General features: G+C 43.5%; 1 protein-coding gene across 2 annotated transcripts in view; it reads right to left on the bottom strand.

Annotated features, from left to right (window-relative positions):
* PAK5 (p21 (RAC1) activated kinase 5) overlaps positions 1-9,977 on the bottom strand; it is a 308,972-nt gene extending 298,995 nt beyond the window's left edge. The window contains exon 1 of one of the 2 annotated variants that reach the window (XM_070587857.1): positions 9,585-9,977. The gene's annotated coding sequence lies outside the window, so the exon portion shown is untranslated. The remainder of the gene's footprint in view (positions 1-9,584) is intronic. The other variant, XM_070587854.1, reaches the window with a different exon arrangement.
* Positions 9,978-12,468: the final 2,491 nt, after the last annotated feature.

Here is a 12,468-nt window from a genome sequence, read left to right as displayed (position 1 = left end):
ACAAGAAGGGAGTCAAGTAAGAAAACATCCACAAAACATTGTGACGAATGCTTTGAGAGGGATAACCCAGGGCCACGTGGAAGAAGTTTTTCCAGCAGGGAGCAGTAGCTGGGTAGGAAGTACTCAATGAAGATGTGATAATCACATGTTCATTTCAAGGTAGAATTGAAGATAAAGAACAGACAGGAGGCTGACACAAGGTCTGAGAGATGCTAAGGGGACAGGCAGTAGCGCCCCCACTCCTTCCCTCCTTACGCCCTCCTCCCCCAATTTGTTATTAAAAGTGATGGAACCAATAACGTTTGGATAAAGTCTTCTTGATTCAGTTGGATAGTGGGGTAATGAAGGTGCAGTGATTGAAGCAGCGCTTTATAGGAAAAACAACGGTACTCTTTGTTGCCAATTTACTTTCATCACCAATGACACAAGTGGCAACTCCCTTAAAAATCAGCAGAGGGAATCCCATAACTGACATCTTTTTTAAAATGCAAGGTAAATTTGTTTCTTATGCAAACAACCAAATATTGATTTTTGGTTTTGATCCTTCAGTTAATTGTAATACTGAACACAGCAAGGCAGTCAAGGGCATTGACTCTCCTTTCTCATGAAGAAATTTGCATGACCAGAAATGCCAAATCGGAGGATTTGAGAGTCAAAGTGGGTTGATTAAGCTAGTGATTTTTAAATTACTGAAGGTTCAAGGACTCCAAACAAAACTTCTCTTCTTATCTACTGAGTTGTCATATGCCACAGTGTTTACGGACACGGGATTTGGATGAGCGAGGGTTTGACTCCTCTTGACTGCCCTATCTAACTGCATGATATTTTGCCTTGCGTGATGAATTTTATGCAGCTCTTATGATGATTAAGATACACAGGCAATATACTTGGATGAAGGATTAACACATCTTGTTCAGTATGTTAGCTATAATCACAGGAGTGCAATCTACTTTCCTTACATCTACCTTGCTGTCACAGGAGGAGTTAATTGGGTATGTGTGAACAATTTAGTGTTACCATTCTAAAATAGTTACCCGAGCAGATGAGATCCTGACATTTGAGGGTCAAGAGCACAAATGGAGTCCCAATTATCAACTACCTGAATATTCAAATATCATAAACCAAGCTAAAAAATGTTAAGTTAAATGTGTTCTATCCTCTTACCTTGACAAATATGCCTTCCTAATAACCTAGAAGCCAGGTTTAAATTTAGAATAGTTGAATTCCAGAACACGGCAAAGTAAGGAGAATCAGCCTCCTGCCCCACCCACCTTCTCATTTCACCCTGGCCTTCAACACCTGAGTATGGAGTACAATGTCCGCATGTCCAAGCTCCACCCGCATCTCCCATTAGCAGCCTTTCCTCAGGCCCCCTTAGGCCCAGGGGTCTAATTAGTAGGGAAGTCCAAGGTCCCAACTATGCAGAGAAGGGCCCAGAAGGGGGCCAAGATGGCACATGGGCTCTTTGGTGCAGAGGGACACCTCGCTACAGGTGCATAGAGGCTGCAGGACGGAGCAGCCGAGTTCTTTAACGTGCAGTGTCCAGGACTGGGGTCCCTCTTGGTAACTGAAGATTTTCTCTGTCCTGTTTTTAGTGCAATTGAAGGATAAGTACCTTTTCCTCTTTCCATTTGTAAGTCTTCCTTCCTAGGGAAAAGTTTATAAACGGTTATAAAAGCAGCATAAACCTAAGCATTAAATTAAGTGGATAGCCACAGACATTTCTTACTTATGATGAGAACTCCAGTAAGAACACACACTGACCTAAGGAGGATTGTTTAGTATTATGTACCAAAAGTTATTTGAACCAAGAGCCCAGTAGACTAAACTCAAATACTCCCATAGGACTTGCTAAACGTAAGGTAATTCGGAAAAAAAGAAGCCTAGACGTGTGTTGGTGCCCTATTTCCAAACTATACCTCTAGCTTCTGCTAAACTGTCTCTTTCAGATAAACCTTTCCCCAGCTCTTGTCTCACCTGAGAATGGAATCTCCTCTTCAAAAATCCTGCCTGTACAGGGAGAGAGAAAGGCTGAAAAGCCAGGTTCTTCGGGACATGTCACTGCTGGCTCCAGAAGGAAAAAAGCATCTCCTGCGTGGAGTCCCGCCACACACGCTATACCATGAGCCCTGTGTTAGTTGTGACTGCTTCTCAGCAGATGTTCCCTGCGGGATGGGAGAAAGCCCTGGGGCATGGGGCATTTTTACTCTGTCTTTCGGTTTTGGTTGTTTAGCACCCACCCCATCTTTTTTGTTTGTTTCGTTCATCGGAAAAGGGGGAGTAGGTTTGCTGATCAAGGTGCCCTGCCCACTCTGATGCCAAGTGCACTGGGTGTGGGGGCAAGCCCTAAGCACAACAGCCAGTGGACTGTGGCCCAGCTCTGAGCAGGCTCTTTTTGGCTGGAGCTGGTTCTCTAGTAGCTGATACGAGACCCTGCAGCTGGCTCAGTTCTAGTTTGCTTCTAGGCCTGTTTTTCTTGTTGTTGTTGGTTGCCCCCTCACCCCATTCCTGGCAATTCTTTTAGCTACCTGATAACCTTCTAGTAAATCCTTTTTGCTCAAGTTAGACAGTTTCTTTCATTTGCATGCAATCTAAGAGTCATTGCTGATACACTTGGCAGGGCCCCTAACATAAGAGAAAAAAATCAATGAATGTTTGTTACATAAATGAATAAGTATAACCTGAATGTGTTTCACCATATTTGTAAAATAGTGAGGGTTTTTTCTAATTCATAAAACAATGTTACTATCAACTAAATTTCAAAAAATTCAGAAAGATATAAAAAAATAAAAGAGAAGCCATCCATATTTCTACCATCCAGGGTTGCCTTTTTGGTTTTGCTCCAGTTTTTTATATGCCTATATGATATTTCCATTTCACAAAACACATATCATCACAATGCAGTAGTGCATTTGGTTATTTCTACTTAAAATTGTGGTGAAGGCTGTTCCATGTGATTACATAATCTTTGAAATGATCTTTTTTTTTTTTTTTAAAGATTGGCACCTGCGCTAACATCTGTTGCCAATATATATTTTTTCTTCCTCTCCCCAAAGCCCCCCGGTACATAATTGTATATTCTAGTTGTGAGTGCCTCTGGTTGTGCTGTGCAGGACGCCGCTTCAATATGATCTGACAAGCAGTGCCATGTCCGCGCCCAGGATCCGAACCAGTGAAACCCTGGGCTGCCGAAGCGGAGGGTGCAAACTTAATCACTCAGCCACAGGGCTGACCCCTGAAATGATCACTTTTAATACCTATATAATAGTCTATCATTTGGGGATCTTAAAAGATCTTTAGGGGCCGGCCTGGTGGCGCAGTGGTTAAGTTAGCATGGGCTGCTTTGGCAGCCTGGGGTTCACCGGTTTGGATCCCGGGTGCGGACATGGCACCGCTTGGCAAGCCATGCTGTGGCAGGCATCCCACATATAAAGTAGAGGAAGATGGGCACAGATGTGAGCTCAGGGCCAGTCTTCCTCAGCAAAAAGAGGAGGATTGGCGGCAGATGTTAGCTCAGAGGTAATCTTCCTCGAAAAGAAAAAAAAAATTTAAAAATGATCTTTAACCAGCCTCTAATATTCAGTTACACAGGTTTCCAATTTTTATTATAGAATATATTATAATAAAAAATCCTCTATATAAATTTTTGCCTGCTTCTACTTCCTTACGAAAGACTAAAACAAAAATAAAGAGAAATAGCTGTGTCAAGTAATTTGAACTTTCAAAAGCTTTTGACAAATATTTTCAAACAGTTTCCCAAGAAAGTTGTATCATGTAACCCTCCTGCCAGGAGTGAATGAGAATGTCCTCACTGCATCCTTGCCAGCATTGAGATTTTTCAATTTAGTTGTTTTTGTTTGTTTAACACATGAATACATGGCATCTCATTTTTGTTTTAATTTGCACTTCCGTGATTAATAGTAAGAACATTAAATATGTATATTAGCCTTTTTATTTCTTCCTTTTGAATTTTTTAAATCAGATATTTGGAAATTCTATCAGGGTGTTATTTGTGTTTACTGATCTGCAAGAATTTTTCAGTGCAATAATTATATTAACCGTTCTGTCATGCTTGGTGTCAATATTTTTCTCCAGGATTATTTTCTGCTTTAAATTGTATATTTTTTGCATCCAAAAAGTTTAAAATATATTCAAATCTATCTTCTGCTTTGCAATTCTTTCCATTAACTTTATATTAAAAATTCCTTCCTCTAAAATTAAAGATTTCCCTCCAGCTTTGTTTCTCGCCTGGCAGATAAACCTTTCAATTTATTTGGAATTTAGTGAGTCACGTAAACAGAGGTTCTTAGTTGGATGTTTTCTATATACTTTGCCAATTTCTGGATGCTTTCGTCAAACAGTCTTATTTAAAAATGCTTTCTCCATCATATTTCTGTTTCCGAAATCTACCTGAGTTTGTTTCCAAGCTTCTCTATCCCATTGAGCTATCCATTGACTCTTGCACCACTGCTACACTCCCATAATGACTGAAGTTCCAGGATCAGATTTATTTTTCTTTCTGGAAGGGCAACCCACGCCCACCGCCCCGCCCACATATATATTCTTTTGCAAAATTTTCTTGACTACGGTCATCTAGTTCTTCTTCCAGATGGATGTTAGGATCATTTTGTCAGCTTCTCCCAAATCCCAAAACTACATAATTGACCTGGGAAAAATAACCATTTCATAATATCCATCTTTCTACCCAAGAATCAGGTATGTTTTCATTTGTTCATTTCTTATTTTATGTGTCTGAGTAAAATTTTATAGCTTTCTACATAAGTCCTCAGATATTTCTTATTCTTCTCAAATATGTTATGTACATTTCCTTTTTTCCCTAGGTAATTTATATTTTTCTGGATTCATGAATAGAATCATTCTCTATTCTGTTTTTTAAGTTGGAAAATACTGGTATTTGGGGTAGCCATTGATTTTAAATATGTATTTTATAACCAACCATCTTACTGAAATCTCTTATCAGTTCTTTTAGGTTTTTGTTGACTCAGTGGTGTAGCCAACACTTTTAAACAAAATCAAGACACGAGATCTGATTTTTCGTTACTTACGTGAAGAGCTATGCTTACGCACATGCATTAAATGATATTTTTAATCTCTTTTTAAAAATCACCTTTTATGAGAATAATAAAGTGACATGAAATTGAGGCCGCCCTAGAAATCCGAAGCGTAGCCTGTGCTCCTGTGTTGAACCACATTCATTTCCCTCAGGTACCCCGCCTTACTATTCAAAACTACCGAAAAGGGCTCTGAATGAGAGAGACAGTAAGTCACTTCTCGCCTGAATTAAATGCAACAAATATAACAATGCAGCTGGTGATTAAGAGTTTTGACAAGTGCACCAGGAACTTGTTTTCATATAAAGAGCAATTTGTCTCTTATTTTAACCCCAGAAGCAACAGGCAGGATGATTTTTCAAGAAGAACAGGGCCCACCTAGATATCTTCAGAAAGCAACCACAGGCTCTTCTATATACGAGCAGATTCCTCTTTCCCCAGATAAGCATAAGTTTCTTATTTTGAAAGGTCAGGATAAGAGTATCTAGCAATTACTGTTTCATCAAATATTTGTTGTGTATCTGATTCGGGCCCTGGGTTATTGGGAAAGATTAAAAGGCTATCTATAGTAACGAGTAGAAATAGGGGCTGAGGACCCAGCATATAACAGACGTTCAATAAATAATTTTATTATTATTATACATAGCATATATTGTATATTATTATTAATCTCTAGAAAGCTAAAAGTCTAGTTCACTATTATCCTCCTAGGACCTAGCATGGCAAATATAAATGTCCAATAAGTATTTGTGAAATATTTGTTTACTGACTGATGTATTTTTACAAAAACTTCAGTTGCCAGAAAATATTTTGACTCAATTCTTAACTGCTAGCTTAAAACCAATTCTTAGAAGATGCATTTGTTAAAGCCAAAAATACTCCTCTTTTGAAGTCAGAATGAGATTCTAAATTGCTCTTTTTATACGTTAGTTAAAAAAAAAAAATAGAAGTTTCAAAAAAATCAGATCTTTTAAATTGGCACAGAAAAATGCTATGAGACAGAATATTCCTTCCTTCACTCATTCACCAAACATTTATTGAACATCTTCTACATGCAAGACAAAATAAGTGGCCATCACAGAGCTAACAGACATTAAATAGCCAAACAAATAAATAGGAAATTGCAAATTGAGGTAAGTGCTATGGAAGAAAAGTAGGACGTCATGAGAGATTTGGGATGGTGGGAAGAGAGATCAAGAAGGCCCAAAGGATGCATACGGCTTGGACTGTCGAAGTATAGGGGGAACTGCCTGGGACATTTAAGAAACAGACAGCAGGTCAGTGTGACAGCTGGAGGAGGAGATGCCCAAGATGAGGCTGGTCAAGCACCCAAGGCTCTGAGAGTCTTTGGAATCTGTCCCAGGTGTGTGGATTTATGCAGGACTGACATCATCCCATCTGTTCTGATGAAGGACTGGAGGGGCCAAGCAGAGAACCAGGGGTCTTGCTAGAAAGTTATACTAGCAGTCCAAGTGAGAGATGACAACTTCAAGTTTGATGGTGGCAGTAGGGGGGATAGAAGAAGAAACTATCAAGATATATTTAGAGATATACATAGAAGACAGAATTTATAAGACTGTGGGATGGTTCTGGATATGGTGCAAAGGGAATGGAGGTGTGAAAGATAATTCCTGAGTTTCTGGCTAAAGCAACTCCATGGACAGTGGTGCCATTTACCAGGATAAGAAAGATTAGAAAGGCGTTAAGAATGGGGTATTTTTGTTGCTGCTGTCATTTTTGTTGTTTTAATTTTGTTTGCTTGCAATGTGTTGGTTGGGTAGCAGAAAGGGAGGAAGGCAACATTAACAAATCCATTTGGGACAGAGTATGTTTGGGACACCTGTCTAAGAGTGAGGTCCTAGATTATCTGGGTTTTCAGACAAGTGACATTTGTATAAGTGAGGAACCTTGGGATGTTCTTCCTCCTTACCACGGTTGGGTATATAAAACCTCTCCATAGGTTAGCTGGATTAAACAGACTTTAAAAACTTCTCTGAATCCACACTACTATCTCTACTTTCTGCTCATATGCTGACATAATATTAATGTCGTCATTAAACACAGATCATGGGGATGTTAGCTTACTGGGCTGAATAATGTCCCCCCGAAATTCATGCCCACTCAAAACCTGCAAATGTGACCTTATTTTGAATTAGGATCTTTGCAGGTGCAAACAAGTTGAAACGAGATCATACTGAATTCGAGTGGGTCCTAAATCAATATGAACGGTGTCCTTAGAAGAAGGGGGAACTTTGCCACGTGAAGATAGAGACAGAGATCGGAGTGATGCTGTCACAAGTCAAGGAACACCTAAGGCTAAGAGAAGCTGGAAGAGGCAAGACGGGATCCTCTTCTAGAGGCTTCAGAGGAGGCATGGGCCTGCCAACACTTTGATTATGGACTTCTAGCCTCCCGAACTGTGAAATAATAAATTTCTGTTGTTGTAAGTCACCTAGTTTTTGGTGATTTGTTATGGCAGCCCTAGGAAACCAATGCATTTGGGATGACTAAAGGAGATTTTCACCAACAAGTGTAACACAGGGCACACAGTATAGGCTCAATAAACACCCATTTCCCTTCTTATAAGGGTCACCAGTACTCTCCTGGTGGTTCATATTACGAGTAATGCCCACACTTACCCTCTTAGGTAGGACTTACTATTCCTAGGCTCGTCTTACAGACAAGGAAACAGAGGCTTGGGAAAGTTAAACAGCTTGCCCAAGATCACAAAGCTAAACATGGAAGAGTTAGTTCAAACTCATCTCTGTCTCATCACCAAGATGACCCCACACCCTAGAACACCTGCCTCTCACACCTGCAGCGTTTTAGCAAGCTCTGACAGGTGAGGGAAAAGCCCTGCCCAAATATGTTTGCAATGCCTGCAATTAAAACTCACACTTATTAACAAAATAAGTTGCAGGGACTTCGTACGATCAATCTCTATGCATTCATGGAGGAACACAAAAATGTTATTCTAAGACCCATGCTATCAATGAACTTGCCATCAACTTCTATTGCTTCTGCTTCGCACGTCTGTATTCCAAGTCAAGGTATTATCATCAGATTGGACATTTATGGCTTTAATTTCCTTAAACGCATTTTCCTCAAGCATACCCCATTTCATTTTGATGATACTGACTCATTCTTGCCACCTTAGGAGACCATAAAAATAAATAGTGTACATACGGAGGGAAGTGGCTGTAAACTTCACAGTCACGGATGTCCATCCTTTCGATTACAAAGCGAAAAATAAAAGCATATTCTAAATCTACCTTCCCTCTTGATCTCAGTGAACTGGGCTGCTGAATGTAACAGATATACAAATAGAAGATGGCAGGGCCGTTATTAAGGGGTGTCGATTTCATAGAAGTCTAGTGTAGGAGGGGCTTCTAAAGAGTCTCCTGTCCATCTGGACTCAGGTAAGAGAGAGTCTACCTGCCACCAAACCTCAGAAGAGAAAAGGATGTGCTGAGAGTTACCTTAGACCCTATGGCTGCTTCTTGGTAGAATCTTATAGCATGCCTGGCTTCCCCATTTCCCCCAAAAGCTATTCAGCCTTCCAAGCTGTCATCAACTATTAATGATGACACTTTCCTCAGGCTTTGAGCTAACTTCTTTTTCTTCGTTACTCTGGCCTAAAAAAAGACCACCACAGATAGCGCCAATGCTTCAAATTCTTTAATCGATATCTCATGTTGAATTAACTGTTGTCCCACGTTTAAAGCTCCAGAAACACCCACAGGGGGTTCAAGAAGGGTGAACACACTGCTCCTTCAAACTGGGCATGGATGACCCCTGGACTTTTCAAGTTTATCCTCCAGGAGGTCGACATCATGTAATTTTGACAAGAGTTTGGAACCAAGATCCTCTTCCATGCTCTGCCCACACCCGTGCCCACGAGCAGAAGTTCTCTCTCTCTCCATTACAACCCACCACGCACACACACACCAAGGCAAGTAACAAAGGAAAACAGCCTCATAAAGGCTCAGCTATTACATCTTCCAGTCCACACCTGCCAACAGACAAAAACCATACGGGAATCCTGCCCTGGCAATATGTCCAACAGTCCTCGGGAGAAGCAGGCACCGTGGCACCCCCCGAGCTTGCGCGGCTCTATACACAAAGAACTGGTGCTGGGCTTGGTAGCGGTCCGGGGTACCAGCGCGCTCCCAGGGCTGCAATCGGGGTTCTCCCTCCCGCCCTCCTGCCCGCAGAAAGGAACTATCCTTTATTTGACCCGTAGAGAACCCAGGCTGGATGGCAGCGCATGGGTGTGTGTGTGGCGGTTGTTGGGGGCGAGGGGCGGTCCCCGGATCCCTTCCCTCCAGCCAGCCGGTCCCCAGCCTTTGGCATCTCCTAGGAGATGCACAATTGCGCGCTGTCACAGATGTCCCCTTCGCATCCTCTCCCGGCAAAGCAAGACGCCCCAGGTCCCAGCCGTGCGCATCCCCGCAAGGGTCCCTCCCAGCGCGGATATCCACCCCGGCAGCCCCGCCAGGCGCGCCTGCCTACCTGGTGGCTGGCTGTCAGCGGAGCGGCGCTGCCACATCCCCGTCTCCTCCTCGGCTGCTACATCTCTCGGAGCGCCATGTTCCCGGTCTCCCTGGGCGCACGCCGGGCAACTACTACGAGCTGGGTAGGGGCAAGGGGGCGGGGGCCAGAGGGAGGGGGTGGGAGGCTGAGCCAAAGCTTTCTACTCTCCACCCCAGCCTCCCCCAGCTACTGAGCATGCCCAGCTGGCCGGCTTCGCCCCTAGGACGACTTTCCATGAGCGCACGCAGCTGTTCCGGGTTTTCGTGGCAGCCGGCGGGAGGCAGGCAGTAGCAGCTGCGGGGGGTGGGGGTGGATCAGTGTTGGGGGGAGGGTCGGGGGAGTGTCTACACTCGGCGGAGCCCTGAGCTGAAGAAAGCTACCTTTTGCCAACCCAATCACACTTTCCCTCTGCCCTCCCCGGCGGAGGGCAGCTCCTGCACGCCTCCTCCCCACCTACTCAGGGTTTGCAGAAATTTTGTGGAGGACCAACGCAGGGCTGAGCTTTGCTTTGGAGGAGAGCAAAGAGGGGGAGGGGGCGGGGCTGAGAGGCAGATTCTTCCGCAAGCCTCCTTGCTACCGCCTGGACCCGTGCTTCTTAAACTTCAGTGTGCCCATGAATTAAAATACAGATTCAGATTCAATTGGTCTGGCCTGGGACAAGCCAAACGAGCTCCCAGGTGATGCTGATGCCGCTGGCACCCCGACCACACTGAGTAGCAAGGATCTAGAGAGCTCCCACTCTGTGACCTCTGAGTGGCCAACCTTCAATCGGCCAGCCCAGAACTGGTCTTTGGCGTCCACAGAAGGCCCTCCTGACTACAGATGGTGCGCAGCTAACAAGTGAAGGCGCCCCAGGGGTTGCTGTGTCCACCTTGGGACGAATCTCAGTAGGGCTGGGCTCTGAGCACCCAGCAAAAACGGGCTGCTTTCTGGCTTAGAACTTGAGGCTTAGGGGAAAATGGGTTCCTAGACCTCTCCATGCTCACTTTGCTAGTTGGCTAGCAAACTGGTTGCTAGCTAAACTTCTACTCAAGTCTGAACCAGTCTGCCTTGCTGTCCCCATGCCTTTCCCGAGCTGAGACAAAAACTCAATTGGACATCAAAGTGTCACTTTATTGTACATGTGGTGGTACAGCTGGGCTTGCTCAATTAAGAAGCCTGACAGATGATGGTAAGAGTAGGGTGTTTATGTACGAAGAGATGGGAGCTTTCTGATGAGTGATGTTGGGGCTGAAGCTTGCAATAATATCTTGTAGTTCATCTTAACCGCCCCCCCCCCCGCCCCGCACCCTCCTCCCCCCCGTTGTCCACGCCCATCCCGATCCTGGAAGGCTCCAGCGTTGTCAAGAATATTCACCATCCACGCTACAGTGAGAGAGAGACATTCGCAAAACCAGTCATGAGTTGTCAACCTTGGAAATGAAGAAGTCCCACGCTTATCCGTCCTCAGCTACCCCAACAATACCTGCGTGAGCTAGTGATATGGTATCTGATCCCATAACCAGATAACTGATTAAAAATAAGCGTTTGTATTGATCAGTACCCTATTATACTCAATAACTCTAAATAGTCTTCTAGTTAATGATACAATATTTATCATTTCCCTCTTGCTTGTTTTCCATTCATTCAGCACCCTCAGTGTAGTAGCTGCCACATCAAAACAGGAACCATAGGATAAGTGGATGATTACTTTTCTCCCTCTATACTGTTATACATAAAGAGAAATATGTCCTGGTATATCATACGCTGTTTTTCTGTTTAAAGGAATAGGAGTCTGTAAATCCATCTCTTTATTCTCTAAGCCATACACATAGCCCTAACTACCCACCCACCACCCCCACAACCATGCTTACTTATTTGCATAAATATTTTCTATTTTTGACTTTCTTGTGTGTGTGCTTACACAGATACAAATCCAGAAAATATATCTACAGAAGTGTTTTTTGGGGGCCGGCCCTGTGGCCAAGTGGTTTAGTTCGCGCACTCCGCTGCGGTGGCCCAGGGTTTCGCCAGTTCACATCCTGGGCATGGACATGGGACTGCTCATCAGGCCACACTGAGGCGGTGTCCAAATAGCACAACCAGAGGCACTCGCAACAAGAATATACAACTATGTACTGGGGGCCCTTGGGAAGAAAAAAAAAAAGATTGGCAACAGTTGTTAGCTCAGGTGCCAATCTTTAAAAAAAAAGGGTTTTTTTGTGATTGATTGGTATCAATTAAAATTTTGCTTTGAAACACTGAACTTTAATCACTTAAAGTATCTTTTCTGTTCTGCATAAAGTTTGTGTTCGTGTGGTTGTTTCTACTGGTTAATTGCTATGACTATTGTTAGTTGCCTCAAATTCATTTAGGAGTTATGCAAAGTAAATATTATAAATGAATAATAATACTATTCCTGTAAATACTGCGTTGCATTAAGTCCTTGGGGTTTTCTTTTTAAGTAATGTCATTTCTTGAGCGTTTAGCAGGTAGAATGTTGATTAAGGAGGAACACCTGTGGGTGAGAAAAACAGGAAGCGGGAGTGGGCAGAGGTAGCAGTCAAGCTATGCTACAGGCCACTGACAGTCTTGGCCAGCCCTCGAGGGAGCTCTGGAGCTCAGATGGCCCTTCCGAGTCGTCCCGAGTTGGGGTGAGTTGTCCAGGCCTTTATATCCTAACATTAATCATTGAGTGTGAGCTGCCTTGGAAGGGGCGTGAACTTGAGACAGGGCTGCTCTCTGAAGCTGAGGCAGACCCTGAGGAGAGAATAGGTCAAGGCCTTCCACCAGCGGTACCCCCTGTGGCTGGGGCAACAGGCCCTTCACTTAGGGGAACTTTGTCCACCACACTAATGCATTTATTGAACACCCCACTTTTTCA

Source organism: Equus przewalskii, chromosome 21 (genome assembly GCF_037783145.1).
Source record: "Equus przewalskii isolate Varuska chromosome 21, EquPr2, whole genome shotgun sequence".
NCBI classification, from domain to species: Eukaryota; Metazoa; Chordata; class Mammalia; order Perissodactyla; family Equidae; genus Equus; species Equus przewalskii.
Note: the sequence above shows the minus strand (reverse complement) of the source record. Positions and strands in the feature narration are given on the sequence as shown.